This window comes from Rhinatrema bivittatum, chromosome 5 (assembly GCF_901001135.1).
Source record: "Rhinatrema bivittatum chromosome 5, aRhiBiv1.1, whole genome shotgun sequence".
Classification (NCBI taxonomy): Eukaryota; Metazoa; Chordata; class Amphibia; order Gymnophiona; family Rhinatrematidae; genus Rhinatrema; species Rhinatrema bivittatum.
In genome coordinates, this window is record NC_042619.1 from 149,306,244 (window position 1) to 149,326,299 (window position 20,056).

The 20,056-nt window shown below is 47.8% G+C and overlaps 1 protein-coding gene across 2 annotated transcripts in view; it reads left to right on the forward strand.

The window, feature by feature from the left end:
- TDRD3 (tudor domain containing 3) overlaps positions 1 to 20,056 on the forward strand; it is a 632,378-nt gene that overhangs the window by 611,417 nt on the left and 905 nt on the right. The window lies entirely within an intron of this gene.

The window sequence follows — 20,056 nt, forward strand, 5'->3', positions numbered from 1 at the left end:
ACTCGATCTTTTCATTAAGGCCCCGTGGTTCCACAGATTGGAGGCGGTGAATCCATTGATGTTCCTTCAGATTTAATATTGAGAGTCTATCCCCCCCTCTCCAGGATTGTATAACCTGTTCGATGACCAACCACTGGAATTGTTTGAACTTGTGTTGATGTGTGACACAATGTTGGACCATGGGGGCCTTAACATCTAGATTCTTAATCCGGCTCCTGTGTTCAATAAGGCGGACTTTAATTTTACGTTTGGTTCTGCCCACGTATATTTTATGGCATGGGCATATGAGTCCGTACACCACGAAGTCAGAATTGCAGTGCACAGAATGTCGCCGTGTAATTCGAACCTGGGTATTAGGATCTTGCCATTCAATACCTGTAATGGCTTGAGTACAAAAGCTGCAATTACCACACTGTGTCTGACCCGGGGGGCCGGGAGCATGATCAAAATGTTGGGTGGCACGCACTACTTGCTGTTTAATATTGGTGCCTCGACTATATGCAAACATGGGTGAGGTGCAGAAAATCTGATGTGGGCTGAGGACATGCCAATTGCGCTTTATGGACTGCCTGATTTGTTGAGTGAGATTCGTGTGTTCCAGCACACACACTATCTGTGACATCTGTTTCCTACTCTTATATTGTAAGAGGGATTCACGGGGGGGAAATTTAGCTCTTTTGAAAGCCCTTTTTATCGTTGCGGTCGGATATCCCCTTTCCTTGAACCTGTCACTCAGGATTGCACTTTGGTGAAAAAAGTCTTGCTGATTGGAACAAATCCTGCGAATGCGGAAAAATTGTCCCACAGGTAGACCTTCCTTAAATCTTCGTGGATGGTGACTTTCAAATTTTAAGAAATTGTTGCGATCGGTTGGTTTCCTGAAGAGGGTTGTTTGAATTATGCCTGCTCTTTTAGAAATGAGAATATCTAAGAAAGATAATTGCTCTCTATCAAATGTCATAGTGAATTTCAGATGGGGATTTGCAGAATTTAGCCATTTAAGAAATTCAGATAATTGATGTTCAGAGTCGTTCCAGATAAAAAATATATCGTCTATGTATCTTGACCATTGTTTCTTCAAATTGGGAGACATATAGGTTAGCAATGTCGGGGGCTACCGGTGACCCCATTGCTACCCCATGAATTTGTAAAAAATATTCTTGCTGGTAAGAAAAATAGTTTTGAAAAGGACCAGTTCCAATAAGGACACCAAGAATTCTGTGGGTATGCGTTGTGGACATAATCGCTTGCTCAAAATGTCTTTACCCAGCCTTAATGCTTCCTCTTGGGGGACGTTAGTACAGAGTGATTCCACGTCTAAACTTACTAGCAGGGCTTCTTCTGCAACTGTAGGTATGTCCTGAAGTAATCTTAACATGTGAGATGTGTCTTGTTTGTATGATCTAGACGTGCTAACAGCAGGTTGAAGAAAATGATCCAAAGATTTCGCTAATGGTTCCAAAAGGGAACCGTTGGCAGATACAATAGGGCGACATGGGGGGTTAACCAAAGATTTGTGTACCTTGGGTACCCCATATATCACTGGAACCCTGGGGAACTCCACATTCAAAAATCTGTATTCTTTTGTGGTAAGGAAACCTGCCTGAGAGGCTATTTGTAATAAATCCTGAATTTGATGGAGAAGGTCTGCTGTGGGATCTGCTGACAGTTTGCGATAGTACTTGCAATCCTCCAATTGTCTATAAATTTCTTGTTGATATGTAGAATGATCCATAATAACTACGGCACCTCCCTTATCAGCAGGTTTTATGATAATATCTGTGTTTTGTGTGAGTTGCTTTAATGCATAATTCTCGCCTTTTGATAAATTGTAAAAAGTACGTCGTTGTTGTGTTTCAATGTTGGCAATGTCCTGTAAAACCAAAGTTTGAAAGGTTTTAATATGTGGGTCAACTGGACCCGGTGGAAGCCAACGTGACTTAGGGTGCACTATAGACATATCTTGGGTGGTATCTGCCGCAGAGAAATAAAGCTTAATAATGAGAGATCGAAAAAATCTATGTAATGCAATCCTGCTTGTGAACGGGTTGTGTTTATTAGTGGGGACAAATGATAATCCCCGGTTAAGAACCGATTCCTCATCCAACGTTAAAGAATGGTGAGACAAGTTAATTACTGATGATTGGATTGGGATCGGGTGAACGGCTTGTGCCACAGCACATCTTCGTCTCGGGATTGTTGTTGTGTTTTTTTCTTGCCGCGGGATCGTCCGGGTTTGGGTGGAAACTTGCATTTGTCTAAAAAAGGTTTTTTACGAGTATCAGTTTGAACAACAGTTCCATTCGAGGACTCATCGGAATCTGCAAAGGCAACTGTTTTAGGTGGAGATGTTCCTTCCTTATATTTGTTTAGCCAGACATATACGTTATCTTCATTGTAATCGTTCTGATCGTGATTGAATTTGGTAATTTTTCTCCGCTTGATGTCCATTCTGAATTTGTCAGTGGATCGTTGGAGCTCCTCCATAGATGCCTGAACAATTTCCTCGGACGTACTTTGCTTATATTCATCCTCTATAACGATGATCTCAGCTTTGATCTCATCCGTCACTATTTTTGTGTATTCAATTATTAGCAGCATTAAGTCCAAGGAGCACTTGTTCAGGATGGCGACCCACTTGGAAAGGAATTCTGGCCGTTCCGTAAACATGAGGGGTTCCTTATTCATTCTTAAACCCCTGGGAATATATTGCTGTTTGACATATTCAATTAGGGATATGCCGTGCATTTCTGCACGGACATTCCTTTTATTAAAGGTTGGTAAGGTCTGCTAAAGCATCTGTGGTTGGTGGGGGAGGGGCTGAATCAGAAAACAAAGATTGTTCCTGGGCTATATTTGCCACATGATCTGCTGAATAGCTGAAGATGTTCTTCCAATCCGAAGCTGCCATCAATAATGGGATATTTATCGTATCAATACAGAAATTGATGAATCCACAAGTACCAGGAAATAAATGATATCAACAATTAATAAACCATTCCTGAAATGAATAGGGGGTGGGAAGCTGAATCAGAAAACAAAGATTGTTCCTGGGCTATATTTGCCACATGATCTGCTGAATAGCTGAAGATGTTCTTCCAATCCAAAGCTGCCATCAATAATGAGCTTCCCACCCCCTATTCATTTCAGGAATGGTTTATTAATTGTTGTATATTCATGCATGGCATAAAATAGACTGTACGCACATAGATGTGCACACAATTTTATATGAACACGCATGTGTACATAAATGCCGCCTCTACCGCGTAAGTGAGGTGATTGTAGTAGACGTGCACTGACACAGCTACCAGTTTCCCAAGTTCGTTCGCAGTGCATCTAGGTAAAGGATAGGACTTTCTAACCTCTCTCCTAATTAGCTTCCCTTTTACCCTGTTAGCCCCTACCCTTAAACCCCTGCTCACTATCCTAGTATTTTGTTTTATGACTTACACGACATCCATAGCAGAAGTAAAATTAAGCAGTAGGGCACTCTGGCATGCGCTTGTGCGCGTAAGCATGTACGTGCTGGTTTCATTCATAAATCTTGAAATGCCCATGCCTCACCCAGACTATGTCCACACCTCGCCCTTTTTCGGAAACATTTTTGTGTGTGTACCGGGAGTACGCGCATACACGGGCGCCTTTTAAAATCTGTGCAGCACGCGTGGGCCTGACCTCTGCGCATATCTCTTAGCTTTGTCTTTCTCCAGACTTTTAAAATTCACCCCTTAGAGTTTTGTCACAGATGTTCAGCTGTAGTAATGTTTCTTATTTCCTATTAACATGAATTGAACATGCATGAGTTTTTCCATTTACCTTTAGTAGCATTCTGCTGCTGCTTAGATCATTTGTTAAAACCCTAATTCTGTTTTTACATCAAACACTGAGACTTCATCCTCCATAAAACATAGTTGATTATACCTATAATCTGCTGTAACACATTTGAAAATCGAAACAATAGGATCACCAGAGAAAACAGAAGTAATTGTCCTAAATAGTGTAAACAAGAAACAGTGATCAATGTCATTAATTTTTCGTCATATCACGCATCTTAGATTGGTGTTCATGTTCTTTATTTTTCTTTTTGCCCGAGATGCATTATCCAAATAGCTATTGAGAATTATTAAAAACTACCTTTTAGGTAGGTAGAACAATGCTTAAACTGATTGTTGTATTAGTTGCATGTTACATATTTATGTTGCCTAGGGCTTTGCCTTTTGTAGTGATTTCCTTATTCGTACCCTATAGTGTAACTCTGTATTATATACTTCTGAAACTGCTTAATACTACACTAATTTGGTATCATATACGTCTGAAAACTGCTTAATACTGCTTAGAGGGGTTCCTCTGGTATATACCAGATGTGAGAGAAAGTATGTTTTTGACAATCATATTACATACATTTGGAGAATGTTATTGTTTTTACTCAACAGAACAATTAACTGTTATAGCCACTGAGAAATCTATTGTTTTTTTTACAGTGTTTTGTTGATACCGCAGTACGCAAAGTTTAGCTGACTGAAATATCTTCTATAGAAAAAAAGAGTGGATTACCATGGACCAAATGAATTTTATAAATCCTAGTTCTATGTTTCATTTTATTTTAATTTAATTTATAACTGATCTCCAGTGTTAACAAACCTACATGAGCAGAGATGATTCATTACTTTAAAAAAAGATGGTACATTCTGTGTATCCTGTGATAAAATACATTAGCTGAAAGTTGTGAAAAAATAATTTGATATCCAAAATTTAAACATGAGGGGAGGGTAAAATTTATTGTAATGAGTTTTGTTACTTTGTGCAGACTTGGATTATTTTGTTTTGCAGGTTAGGACTTGTTACAGAGCCTTTGGTATTATCTGGGTAGCCGCAACAGTCTGTTGCTAGGGAGGGGGGAGACAGCAGTATACTCCCACGTATACAGAATACCATAGAGACCATATGTGAAGTAAATTGGCCACTGCTTTATTACAACAATGTCAGTGTACAGCATAACTGTGTATCCGAGCCATAACATGGATAAACTAACATAGCATCCCCTTTTGGTGCAGGCAGCATGCCACCTCCGGCCTGGGACCCACCGCAAACAGGCAAGGCCCTGCCTTCTGGGAGATAATCACTGGGCATTCCAATCACCCGCCATATCCAAGCAAGGTGACTACCCTATTGAAGGAAGGGGGGCATCCGGTCTGCGGCCGCACCAGCAGGCCCTGGTAATAGCCCTCCATCGCATTGAATTAGGTTATACCGCATGCTGTGCGGTTCCCCCGCCATAGGACCCGGATAGCCAGACGGCTTATCAGGGACCCTCACCTAACACAACTGCGACCAATGACTAGGAGTCCAATAACACTCTGTGAATAGCACACTTCAAATTGTTCAAGAACAGGTCCTGTCTCATATCAGAGATGTACCCCGGTATTGCACAGCAGCTCAATGCAATCCACACATAGCCAGTCATTCCTTACAATCATGCCTCATGTGAATGCCACCCCGACATTCTGCTTGTTTAGTGCAATTGTCAATCTGCTTAAGAACCTAAGATATGCCATACTGGTCAGACCAAGGGTCCATCAAGCCCAGCATCCCACCTCCAACAACAGCCAACCAAGTCACAAGTGCCTGGCAAGTATCCAAACATCAAACAAATCACAAGCTATCACTGCTCATCATTTAATAACAGTTTATGGATTTTCCCTCTAGGAACTTATCCAAACATTTTTTTTAAACCCAGTTACACTAACTGCAGCAACCACATCCTCTGGTAATGAACTCAGAGCCCAGCTATGCGCTGAGTGAAAAGAACTTTCCTTGATTTGTTTCAAATGAGCTACTTGTTAACTTCATGGAGTGCCCCCAGTCCTTCCAATATGTGAGAAAGTAAATAGTCAATTTTCTCCTAGGGCAAGCAGGATGGTAATCCTCACATGTGGGTGACCAACCAATGGTACCCGGCACGGAAAGCTTTTGTCAAATTTTCTAGAAGCTTTGACCAGCAGACTGAGCATGCCCAGCCTGCTACTATCCGCATGTCCACGTGAGATCCTCCTTCAGTCTCTTCTTTTCCGCAGTGCAGTTGCCTCGAGGTCCATGGAGCTCCAACTTTTTCGAATTTTCTTTGATTGTTTCAATCCCTATTTCTGATCCTCGTTGGGTCCCCCTTTGTGGTTGTTATTGTTTGTAAGGTTTTGGGTGGACCCTTGGACACTATGGCAGATGACCACGCCCACTGGAGGAAGTCCCATGAGGGGCCACAGGTCAGGCTCAGCTTTAGGACTCACAATACAGAATTATCTTTTATTAAACAGAGTTGAGAAGCCACCAGAGGTGGCAGTAGTGAGTAGAGATGAAGCCCGGCTGGGCTTTTGTAGTCCCTCAGGACACTGGAACAGCAATCCCTCAATAGCTGTGCTGTAGTGAAGAGAAACTGAGATAGTGAGTACAGTGGAGCATACACAGGGTTCTGGTATAGAGCCTCGTTGGTTGATTACTCACACAGCGGTTTCTCCTGGAAGGTAACACAGAAGCTGGAATAGAGGCAGGCCCTCGAGGAGCGAGTACCTGGTTCCAGGGAACAGGTCTGAGAGAATAAAGATGGTAACTCACTGATGGTGTAGGCAGCGGTTCCTTCCAAACAGAAGTGAAGCTCAAGCAACAAGTCCGGGAACATGAGCCCACGAGGAGCAAGTACCAGTTCCAGACAGCGACCTGAAAGAAAAGAGAGAGGCCCCCGAGGAGCGGGTACCCCGATAGTAAGTCCAATTAAGGAGAGGCAGAGCAGCTAGGTATGGAGAGCGAATCCCATCCGTAAGGAGTCCCATCACCTTGCTAACTCGAGTAGCTAGCAAATAGAGTAGGCTTTTGTATCCGGGATGCGTGACGTCATCACAGGGGGACACCCCTGAGGTTCGCTCCAAAGAAAGTATAAGAAGCAGGGCCGTGCGGCGTGCACGCCCTATGGCAGCTGAACAACATGGCGGGATGCAGCACCCAAGCCAGACCGGGGATGCCGGAGAGGACGGCAGGCAGAAGCTATGGCAGCCAGATGTCCATCAACCGTGGGAGGAGTCACCAAAGAGGTATGGTAAGACTTTTTGTCCATTTTTTGCTCCAACTCGCAGTCAATTCCTGACTCCCCACCTCGCAGTGTCTGTTGGTCATCGACCGCACACCGTATATTTTTCATGATGGCGACCGGTTTTCATCTGTGCCCGCGGACCATGTCCATCATGAATCCGCATGAGATTTGCATTCTCTGCCTGGGGGCCTTGCACGACGCCCATGGGTGCTGTCTGTGTGATCAGATGACACCCAAAGGGCGTTGTGCGCACCTCAACAAAATGGAGAAACATTTCAGGTCCCCGGTCCTCCTCACCTGCAACAGTCTCTTCAATGCCCAAGGATCGCGGAGAGCCATCTCAGTCACTCCCTTTTGTGACCCTTCGTAGCTAGCACCCCCAAGGATCGGTGAGAAGGAGATCGATCCTCTGTGATCTCTCCACTCCCCCAGACCTTGGGGTCATCGACTTCCTCTGCACCGGGGAAAGACCAGGCCGAGCACTGGAAGCGGACCCGGAAGCACCTGCACTGATCACCGTCCAAACACAGTTCTAGTTCCAGAGTGGCATCGGTGGCTGCTGAGCCGACATTGAAGCAGCACCGGCCATCGAAGGCCCTATCCTCCAGTGCCCCCGGTAGCCCAAGGCGTTGCCCACCAACACTGGTGAAGGGCACTGTGCCACCTCGGGAACCTGAGGATAAGTCAGCGACTCCTCATCCCCCTCCATCAGTTCTGATCACCCAGGACTTCTAGGAGGAATTGGAGCACAGTGTGCAATTGGCTGTTCTCAAGGTTCTGCAGAGCATTGAGCTGCCAGTGCCACCAGCCCTCATACCTGTGGCCAGTGCCCGAGCCTCCGCCATTGGTGCTAGTACCTCTGCTGGGAGAGTCTGGACGCCCTTCTTGGCACCCTATTGACACTGCCAGTGCCCAAGGGGCACTTGATGTCAACGGGGCACTTGATGCCCCATTGGCCACTGATTGCTGGGTCCTGTTCAACTTCACCCATGGTTCCCCGAGCCTTTGCCGGATCCCTCCAGCTTACCACGACCAATGATCCCCTCGATACCAGGGCAGCCATTGGTACTGTCTGTGCCCCTTCGGCCTCTGAATCCTTCGGAGCCTAGGGCTGATGCCCCTTTCGGCCCTTGGCACCCTGGCCTAAGGGAGGAAGAGGGGTCGTGATGACTCCACAGACTCATCCTCTGAAAACTCCGACTCCCTCTTGGAGCCTTCCCCTTCAGAGGAGCGGCGCCAGTCACCACCCGAGGACCTGTCATTCACGGGATTTGTCAGGGCTGTGGCTGAAGCCATCAGCTTTCAGCTCCTTATGGAGGAGGATGCATGTTACAAGATGCTGGAAGATCTCCAGTTCATTGACGCTCCTAAGGCGATCGTGGAAGTTCTGATCCATGATATTTTTAAGGAACTCTTCCTATGCATGTGGGAACACCCCAGCTCCATCTCCCCAGTTAACAGAAATGCTGATGCCACCTACTTGGTGCAACAGGCCTGGGGTTTGGGAGAAGAGAGCTGCCCCACCAGTCGGTGGTCGTGGAGTTCGCCTTACAAAAATCCCAGCGTTCCCATACCCATGCCTCTTCCCCCTTTGGGATGTGAAATTAGGGAACTCGACGCCATAGGGAGAACATTTTTCCAAGGCACCATCCTGGTTGCCTGCATTGTGGCCTACCAACTTTACATGATTTAGTACAACCGCAGTCTCTGGAAGTGAGTCCAGGATTTTGCGGAGGGCCTTCCACACAACAGCAGGAACCCCTTTCGCCATTGCCTCATTGGGTCTGGAAGCAGGAAAACACAAGATGCATTCCACCTACAATGTTTTGAAACTGAAGCTCGCTTAGCCGCTGTAGGCATCGATGCCAGAAGGATGGCTTGGCTCCAGGCCTCAGACCTCCAGCCAGTGGTCCAGGATAGGCTCGCCGACCTCCCCTGTACAGGCGAGAATCTGTTTGGGGATAAGGTCCAGGATGCAATGGCGCAGTTGAAGGACCATCATGATACCCTCCAGCAGCTATCAGCTAGTGCCTCAGAAGGGCCATATGCAGCTAGGAAATCCTCCAGGCAAGGTTCTTGTAAACCCTTCTACCGGCAAAGGAAGTATTACCCTCTGGCCGCTCGAACTTACACACCCCGAACTGGTTCCAGGGGTCGCACCCGCCAGCAGCGGGCCCCCAGACCCCAACTGGGACCCCAGCAAGTCCCGGCCACGGGCTTTTGACTGGCAGCGAGGGAGCATAAGTCAGCCGCAGTTCCCCTGGCGCCTGATCCCCCAGTCGGCAGCAGGCTCCTCAGCTTTGCCAGGCATTGGGAAGAGATCACATTGGACTGCTGGGTCCTCTCCATCTGCACTTCAGTCGGCTCCCAGAGACCTCTCCCCCATGTCCATCGGTGGGGTTCATCGCCCATTTGGTCGTTCTTCAAACGGAACTCTCTGCCCTCCTTGCAGCGGGCGAGTGGAACCGGTCCCTCGCAAACAACAGGGCCAAGGGTTCTACTCAAGGTATTTCCTCATCCCGAAAAGGAATGGCAACTTGTGCCCCATTCTCGGCCTCAGGGCACTGAACAAGTTTCTTTAAGATAAAAATTCAAGGTAGTCTCTCTGGGCATGCTGAACCCGCTCCTCCGAAGAGGAGACTGGCTTTTGCTCCCTCGACCTCATGGAGGTATACACACACATTGCGATTTTCCCCAACCACAGGAAGTACCTCCACTTCTTGGTAGGGAATGCACATTTCCAGTACAAAGTGATGCCCTTTGAGCTGGCATCAGCCTCCTGTGTTTTCACCAAATGCTTGGTGGTGGTAGCTGCTTACCTCAGGCGTCCATGTGTTTCCATACCTGGACAACTGGTTGGTCAGGAGCGACTCTCGCTCAGGGCCTTGCATGCTCTGGCCTTGACGGTGTAGACCCTGCAGACAGTGGGGTTCGTCATCAACTTCCCCAAGTCACACTTCTGCCTGTCCTCCCAGCTGGACTTCATAGGCGTCAGGTTGGACACGGTGCAAGTGAAAGCTTTCCTGCCGAAGGACTGGGCGATCGCCCTTGCCTCACTGGCTACCCTAGTCCGCAACAGCAGGAGGGTGCCAGCTTGGCTCCTGCTCTGCCTACTGGGCCACATGGTGGCCTCCGTCCATGTGACTCTCCTGGCCTGCCTCTACATGAGGAGCTCTCAGTGGACCTTACGGTCCCAGTGGCAGCAGGCATCTCAGGATTTAGGAGCTCTGGCCTCAGTCACAGACCCTCTCAGAGTATCCCTGACCTGGTGGGAAATTCTTTCCAATCTGAAACACGGGCTTCCTTTTCAGCCCACACTGCCCCAGGTGACCCTCACCACCAATACTTCTCCCTGGGGGTGGGGAGCCCACACAAACGGCCTACACACTCAAGGTTTTTGAACCATCACCGAGGCATATTGCCAGATAAACCTTCTGGAGCTTCAGGCAATACAGTACGCCTTGTGGGCCTTCCAAGATCAGTTGTTGTCCAAGGAAGTTCTCATTAGGAAGGACAACCAGGTCGCGATGTGGTACATCAACAAACAGGGCGGAACAGGATCGTTCCTCCTCTGCCAAGTAGCAGTACAGGTTTGGAACTGGGCCCTTTCCCAAGGAATGTATCTCCAGGCCACCTACCTGCCAGGTCAGCTCAATGCGCTGGCGGACCTCCTCAACCGGTCCTTTCAACCCGGTCCCTCAACCCAGCGGTGGCGACTGACCTGTTGCGCCGGTGGGGTATGCCAGATATGGGCTTGTTCGCATCCCCTCTCAACCACAAGGTGAGCCGGTTCTGCTCTCTTACGGCGGGGAACGGCCATCCGGCCTGCGACACCTTCTCCTTTCACTGGGGGCAGGGCCTCCTGTATGCGACCCCCCTCTGCCTCTGCTACCGAAGACTCTGTCAAAGCTCCAGTAGGACGGGGGGACTATGATTGTCTTGGCACCCTCCTGGCTTAGGTAGGTTTGGTTTCCGCTTCTCCAGGACCTGTCGCTGCATGTGCCCATCCCACTGGGGACAGCACCCGACCTCATATCGCAGAACCAGGGCAACCTGCGCCACCCCAACATTCAGGCACTGGCCCTCACGGCTTGGATGTTGAGCACTTAATCCTCCAGCCCTTACAGCTCTCGGACTGTGTTACCAGGGTTCTGGTTAGAGTCCAGGAAACTTTCGACAAGGAAGTCCTACAGCTCCAAATGGAAACGTTTTTCCTTTTGGTGTGGGGGGCATGGGTTGGACCCCTTCTCATGCCCTCTCCCCCAGCTGTTGGACTACCTGTGGCACTTGTCCGAATCTGGGCTCCAGACCAATTCCATCAGGGTACACCTCAACACGGTAAGTGTGTATCACAGAGGTGTCACTGGTACGCCCATTTCGGTCCAGCCCCTGGTTGGTCATTTCATCCGGGGTCTCCTCCAACTGAAGCCCCCACTTCAACCACCAGCAGTATCCTGGGACCTCAGTGACGTCCTGGCACAACTTTGCAGCCCCCTTTTGAGCCTCTGCAGTCCTGTGACCTGAAGCTCCTCACCTGGAAAGTCATATTCCTGGTGGCGATCACTTCTGCTCACAGGGTCAGTGAGCTGCAGGCTGTGGTTATGTATGCACCTTACACGAATTTCTTCCATGACCGTGTGTTTCTACATATGCATCCTAAGTTCCTTCCCAAGGGTAGTGACTGATTTTCATATCAGGCAGTCCATTGTTTTACCCACCTTTTTTCTGAGACCTTATTCTCACCCAGGGGAACGAGCTCTCCATACCCTGGACTATAAATGGGCTTTGGCCTTCTACCTAGATTGCACAGCAAGCTGGGGATGGCGGTGGGAAAACAGACCTTGTCTACCCGGCAGGCCGATTGCATCGCTTTCTGCTACGCACACGTAGGCCTTCAATTAGCTGGCAGAGTAAAGGCTCACTCTGTGCAAGCGATGAAGGTGTCAGTGACTCACTTGTGTGCAATCCCCATCACGGAAATTTGACGGGCCGCAACCTGGAGTTCTCTTCACACGTTTGCAGCCCATTACTGCCTTGACAGGGATAGCCGTCAGGACAGCATCTTCGGTCAGTCTGTCCTGCACAACCTGTTCCAGACTTGAACTCATCTCTCTCTGTTCATGCTTCTTGTGGGAACCAGACCATCTCCTGTTACCCACAGCGCCGCAGTTGTGTTTTGCCCGTTGGCATCTTGTTCAGCCGCTGTTGGTCTCTCTAACTGAAAATGACGGTCTGGAGTTCTGTACTCACCCATATGTGAGGACTACATTTCTGGTTGTCCTAGGAGAAAGCACAGTTGCTTACCTGTAACAGGTGTTCTCCTAGAACAGCAGGATGTTAGTCCTCAAGAATCCCGCCCGCCTCCCCACGATGTTGGGTTCACCTTCGGTTTCTTGTTTTATTTTTTTACTAATCTGTTTTGCTATATTTCGAGACTGAACGGGGGCCTCACTTGGACGTGTGGATAGTAGCAGGCTGGGAATGCTCAGTCTGCTGATCAAAGCTTCTAGAAACTTTGACAAAAGTTTTACGTGCCGGGCTCCATCAGATAATGTCACCCACATGTGAGGGCTAACATCCTGCTGTCCTAGGATGACACCTGTTACAGGTAAGCAACTGCACTTATTAACTTGTTCATGTCCTTTCATGATTTTGTAGACCTCTATCATATCCGCTCAGTCATCTCTTTTCCAAACTGAAAAGCCCTTCTTTAGCCTTGTTTAATTTCTTCATCCACTGTCATCTGAGTGGCGAGTTCAGGGACTGGTGACGTGGGATGATCTCTGACCAAATGAGTCTTGTGTGGGGCATCAAGGATAAATTGAGCACAATGTCATTCCTCATGTTGTCCAGGAACAGGTGCCCTGACATGGTTCCTATGTCATTTCTTCCTAGGTATATGATTAATACCTCTGGAGGGGAAGAAATAGTTAATTGCTGCCTCAGCTGGGGGGAACAAGCTAGTCTCTCAGGGGACAAGCTGGTCTCAGCGCATGCCCATCCAACCCAGCCATCACACTTTCCATTTATAGCCACTACACCCAGTTGCCAACCAATGGTATTTTCATTGCACGCTGCTCCGCCCAAAACACAAATGTCCAGGGATCCATATCGACCGATGTCACCAGTGGGGACCTGAAAAATGGAAGGTGTTAAATTAGCTGTAGTGGGGAAGGGGGACGATAATGCTTGTGAGATTCCATATCCCAACTCGCTAAGGTATGTCGAGTCCCGGGGATCTGTTTACCTGTTAAATCTGTAACAGATGTGCTGGGGAGTGCCATCTACCAATACGCAGTATGGTGGTCCCCGACAGCCGAGAAGCAGCCGAACGGCCAAGATGTGCTTATGAATGGTGTTAACTTAATGCTTGCTCGGAGAGAGGAGTTGGCATGCAATTGAAACTGTATCCCTCCGGAGTGGCTGAGCGCCCTGTAGCATGCCGCATTAACAAAGGGGCAGGTAACCAGACCCAGTACTTTAGCGAGTGTGGCTGATGCACCCCCTGCCGAGCTGGTCGGTCTTTGTTCTCCATTTCCTGAGAGTAAATTTTCTACCGGCAATGGAGGTATCGCAACCTTGAAGCCTGGGGCAGTCATGCCTGCAGTTGGCCACAGTAACTAATTTGCTCATGTGACATGTTGCAAAGAGTACTATGCAAGAGGTGGCTTGGAACAAGACCAGCTTGAAACAATATATAACCATAACCGATACAGCTGTGAAAGTATCCCTTTTGCATAGTGAGCACGTCACCTCTGGCCTGTGGCCTGCCACAACTAAGCAAGGCCTTGGCCTCCAGGAGGTGATTATCCTCAGGGTGTTCCTGGACACCTGCCTCACTCCTCAGGGCGTTCCCAGTCACCCGCCTCACCCAGGCAAAGTGACTGCTCAATCATAGGATGGGGTGTCAGGTCTGCCGCCATGCCAGGGCCAGCGTGCCCAGGCGACAGACAGCCTCCTTCATCTTGAAGTAGGGGACACTTCCTACAGCAGATAGCTCCATAGGGCAACAGGTGATTATGCAAGGTAGAAAGCCTCCAGCACCTGGTATTTCCAGGCAGCCTCCCATCCAAGTAATAACTCACCCCAACCCTGCTTAGCTTCCAAGATCAAATGGGATTGGGCACATTCAGGGTGGTGAGGCTATAACCAGTGCATCCATAAGGTGTGGGCTGTATTTAGCCCGACCCGCAAGGATGTGCCTAAACACGAAATTCCTTCCTGGGTTGGGCAAACCCTGGGCCATAGAAAAGACATAACCTGCCGGGTTGGTTTGGACTGTGCCTCGAGACCTGTTCGCAGTCGTTCATTCCAAATATGGAACGCCACTACTATCGGGAACAGCTCCAGAAAGGTGATATCCAAAGTGCTCCTTGAATCCATCCACATCTGTGGCCATGATTCTGCACACCAGCTGCTGACAGTGTAGGCCAAAGCCAGTGCCCCCCTTCCCCCACCCCCCCACACACACAGAGGTCCACAGAACTCCAAAGACATGTGCTAGACTCTGAAAGCTGTCAAAAATGCAAAGGATGCCCCCAAGGCATGGGGAACAACGAGGAAATCGTCAAGGTAGTACGCTATGCTCATCAAACTCGTGCTCTGAGGCAGCTGCCGTGCAGAAAGCTATAGCCTCACAGTCAGAACAAGAGATGGAGGGTCCCATAGGCTTGTACTTGTTGAAATAGCAGGCACCTTTGGTCAAAAAGCCTCAGATATTGATGCTGTCTGGGTACACTGGGAGGAGCCAAAAAGGCTGATTTAATATCAGCCTTTGCCATTAAGCACATTCTCTCTGCATAGTGTAAGGAGGTCTAGAACACTATCAAATGATGTGTACCATGCTGAGCATGAATCGTTTGCGACTGATCCGCTGGCCGGGTAAGATAAGTTTGTTTATTTATTTGTTCCAGAGGAAAAGGCAATCTGCCTTTAGGAAGAATAGAGCCGGACTAATCATTCTTCATAGGAGAAGAGAAGCAGTGTGAACGCATCAAAACTTTTATACGCCACTTATACATGTAATGTATGGCAAACTGGCAGTGGAAACATGAACTCATTTGCAGAAAAGTTAGCTGGGCACCTTTCCGATTTCGCACAGTCCAGAAGACCCATCAAAGAACGAAATGCCCAAAATGTAGTGCTACAGCTGAAGCTATTCTAACACTATTTAAGGAAAGAGAAGAGCCCTGCTTAGAAAAGCTACAGCATAGCCCTGTCCACTCTGTTGAAAAAGGGATGGAGGTTTAGGAATTTTGTGTCCCCCCCTCTTAGGCAGAGCTCTAGCCTGTCAGCATGAAAGGAGTTTGAGATTAGGTAGCACTGTTGCAGATAAGTTAAGGATCAACTGAAATTAGCAGGCTCCTATTTGGGAACTATAACCAAGAGTGAGATTCTCTTGTCGGGAAATGTCGGATGCAGAAGCAAGCTAGCTAGCCAATCCAATTTTGTCCTGGCTGCCAACTTTCACCTCACCATAAGAGCCAAATCAGACTTACCCTGCTCCTTGGTTGGCCACGGCAATGGTGCTAGTATCTCTGCCGGCAGATTCAGTGTCTGTGGTCTGCTGCCAATGTCACTGAGATGGGGTTCGGCTGAGCGCTCTGGTGATGGATACCATCAACTTTGTGAACCCTTGCCCCAGGTTGATGAGGGCTGCTTAGAGATGCAAAGGATTTTTCACCGCATTATTTGTTCCAGAGGAAAAGGTAATCTGCCTTTAGGAAGAATATAGCTGGACCAATCATTCTTCATGGGAGAAGAGAAGCAGTGTGAACGCATCAAAACTTTTATACTCCATGGATACATACAGCGTATGGCAAACTGGCAGTGGAAACATGAAATCATTTGTAGAGAAGTTAGCTGGGCACCTTTCCAATTTTGCACAGGCCACAAGACCCATCAAAGAAAGAAATTCCCAAAATGTAGTGCTACAGCTGAAGCAACACTAACACTATTTGAGGAACGAGAAGAGAAGCTGCAGCATAGCCCTGTCCACTCTCTATTGAAAAGGGGACAGAGGTTTAGGAATTTTTCATCCCACCTCCTAGGCAGAACTGTAGCCTGTCAGCGTGAAAGGAGTTTGGGACCCATTAAAACATGTACCGCGAGGACAGAGTAGCTGCCTTTAAATCTTAACCCCTAACAGGGACATGGTGCTGCCTAGGCTCAGTAGCATCATGCAAATGATAGAAATAGCAAGGGCTGTTAGTGGTGGGGGGGGGGGGCAGCTGCCACCTTCACAAAGATTTGCTACCCCACCCCCTACGTTTCTCAGTATAATCCTGCTGAGGTATCAGAGCGAGCACCACCAGCCCAGAGAGACACGCTTCCCCCACTGGTTAGCAAGACAGTAACCCCATTCAGCGCCCTTCCTGACCTCGAAGGCTGTGGTACACCTGCAGGCCAGATACAAAAAGGGGCACGTATAGACCCCTCTAGCGAATTACGCCACCTCATTCCAGGAGGAAGATGGAAGAGGTCTCCCTGTCTGCTTTCTTTCCCCATCCAAACAGTACCTACATAGTCAGCCTGCTGCAGAGCAGTGCTACTGGGATCCACCCTTTTCTGCAGGGACAGCCAGGCTAGGAGCAATACTCACCAGCAAATGCGGTAGAAAACAGACATGTGCCAGCAGCAGGATCTTTGTGAAGTGGCAGATGGAGCACGTCAATTTCCCACCGCTGAGCCTCCAGCTCCCTGTTCCAAGTCCCAATAACCCCTCCCTACCACCACCGCCACCCCTGTCCTGGTTGGCTTCAGCTGGCAGCAGACAGCAGCTCTAGGTGTGAACCCCGCAGACGTGGGGACAGAAAAGGAAGGAACGGGAGGGGGGATTAGGCCAAACTCGTTCGCCCCTCGCTCCCACCCCGGGAAACCTTCCAGAATTCATGGCTTGGGAAAGGAAAGAGGAAAGCCTTGATGTATCCCTCTTTGAGGTAAGGTTGGCCCTGGCTACAGAGAGAGCGAAACCGAAAGCGGTGAGCCACAAAGAGAGCAGCTTTATTTGCTGATCGAAGGTTTCTGTGTGGGACGTGAACTCGTAATGCTGTGTTTAGCCAGTCCGATTTTTCATCATGTATTAGCTTATGTATGGTACATAAGGCTTTGTATTTTATTCTGTGTTCTATGGGTAGCCAATGTAATTCCACTAGGGTTTCTGTTATATGGTCCCTCCTTCTTTTTCCAGATAGTATTCTGGCTGCTGTGTTTTGTAGTATTTGAAGTGGTCTTAATGTTGTATTTGGGAGACCTAGTAAAAGTGCATTGCAATAGTCAGTGCTGGAAAAGACTAGTGCCTGAAGTACTGTTCTGAAATGATCTGGTGTTAGTAGTGGTTTTAACCTTCTGAGGATCATTAGTTTTGCATAGCCATCTTTTACTTTCAGTGATATGTGCTGTTTTAGATTGATTTCAGGGTCCATTATTATTCCAAGGTTACGAACTTTTTCAGCTAGTTCAATTTTCTGGTTGTCCTTGAGGATTATTGGAGTTTGGCTGATTTAGTATTTTTTCGTTCTAAGTGTAGAAATTCTGTTTTATCAATATTAATCACAAGTTCCATTTGGTTTAGTAGTTGTCTTATAATGTTTAGGTACATGTTAGCTAGGTTTAATGTTTTCTCTAATGTGTCTTCTATGGGTAGAATTAGTTGAATGTCGTCTGCATAGATGTAATGTATGATTCCTAGTCCTGCAAGCAGATGGCATAAGGGCAGCATGTATATGTTAAAGAGGGTTGCAGACAGGGCTGATCCCTGCGATACTCCTGTTTTGAGATTGACTTTTTCTGATAATACGTTGTTGACCTGGACTTGGAAGAACCTATTTTTTAGATATGAACTGAACCAGTTTAATGTTTTGCCGTGTAATCCGATTTCTTCTAGTCTATTTAGCAGTATTTTATGGTTTACTGTGTTGAAAGCTGCTGATAAGTCTAGCATTATTAGAATGTAGTGTTTACCGCTGTCAAAAGCTCTTAGAATGTTACCTGTTATTTTGGCTTTGTTTTTGCACACACCCCCCCCCCCCCCCCCAAAAAAAATATCATCTTGTTTAATGTTTATTTTGTTTCTGTCCTTTGCAGAAACAAAAAAAAAATTACAAAAAATCCCCAAAACAAAATAGGCCTTCCCAGGCCTCCATACACCCTCTCTCACACATACCCTAAAATTTGCTGGGTCCGGAAACCACCCCTATTCCCACTTACCCAATCCATGGGAAATTGTATCAGCATGGCCTGGTCCTGTCACCGGGACACAGCCTGAAGCCTAGGTGCAGCGCCGAGGCCTGGTCCCATCATCAAAGCCTAGGCCCGACACCAGAGCCTGGTCAAAGCCCAGGCCCAGTCCCGACTACAGGGCTTGGCCCAAAAGTAGGTTCTGATGCCAAGAACTCGGCCTAGGCCCAATGCTGAGGCATCAGTCCAAGCCCAGGCCCAAAACCAGGCTGACTTGGAGGCTGGGTCTTGTCTCCCTGGGCTAAGCCTAGGCCCAATGCCAGAACCTAGCCCAGAGGCCAGATCCCATTGCCCAGGCCTATGAATGGAGGTCTAGAACTAGGTCTCCAAACATCCTCTTCTATTCAGCTTTGCCTTGAAATGACACCCTCTGCTTGAAGGATGAACCAGAGTGATGTCACTCCGGCGCCTTCCTCCTGAGTGGAGGGTGCCATTTTGATGTTACGGCCTTTGAAATATATGACCATTCATCTAAATGGTGCACTCCACTGAGGAAGAAGGTGCCAGAGTGACGTCACTCCAGCACACCCTCCAATCAGAGGACTTCATTTCAAGAAGTCATAAGAGGCCTGATCTAGGCCTTCAGCCCTTGACCTCAGTGACATGACCCAATCTCGGGGTTGGGCCCCCACATCAGGCCTAGGCCTTGGCGATGGACCTGACATCAAGCCTGGACCCAGGCCTAGAACAAGGTCTTGGCGATGGGTCCCAGCCCCCGCCATGCCCTGGCGTTAGGCCTGGTTTATATCATTGACAGGACCTGGCCTATCAGTGAGGCCTGGCATTGGGCCTAGCCATGGTCCTGCACCTTGGTGACAGAGCCTGCCTCTGGGCCATGCCCAGGTGTGGGCCTGGATCTGGGCTGAGGCAATAGAACCCAGCCTCTGGGGTGAGTCTGGGCTGAGGTCTTGGCAATGGGACCTACCCCCTGACTTCGGGACTGAGATTCAACAACAGTACCTGGCCTCCAGACCAGGCCTTGGCCTAGGCCTCATATATGATGCCCAGCCTCCAGGATGTGTCCTGGCATCGCCAGAGGCATTGGCACCAGAACCCAGCCTCACGCTTGGCCCTGGCACTAGGCCTAGGCCTCAGTCCCAGTGAAGCCTCAAGTGGGCCCGAGGTGTCTTTCCTTTTTTTCTCCCAAAATGTAGCAAAAGAAAATCCATCAAAATCTTGTTGGGTTTTCTTTCATTCTGTTTTGAAACGGTCATGAAAGAAATGCACATCCCTTCTTTAAACTATTTACAAATAAAAAATGTACCAAGTACAAAACTCAACTATTTACCAAGATATATAAGTTGCAGGTTTTAAATATGAAATGTCATTTTTGTTTTGAATTGAAATAGTGAATCATCATTTTTATATTTTCTTGAGAAAGTCCTTGTCTTTCAGAGGATATTAGCTTATGTATGCCAAAAATGTCTTCGGCATCAGCAGTTTTTCATGCTTTTAATCACATAGAAATATACATGCAAATATATTGGGTAAATAACAGACACAAAAAGGAGTCAAATTAACACAAGTTTGAAACTTGTCAGCAGTAGTGTCAGTTATCAAGGCTTTTGTGAATTTAAATGAATGCTTTCTCTGTCAGCTGTGCGGCACTAGCAGTTGCATCCGTCCAAAAACACATCCAGATCTTTGTAAATAATGTACTATTGGTCACATATGGAGATGCAAGAACATTTGTATAAAGATGAAATTCTTCTGAAGGGGCATCACAACATCCATGAA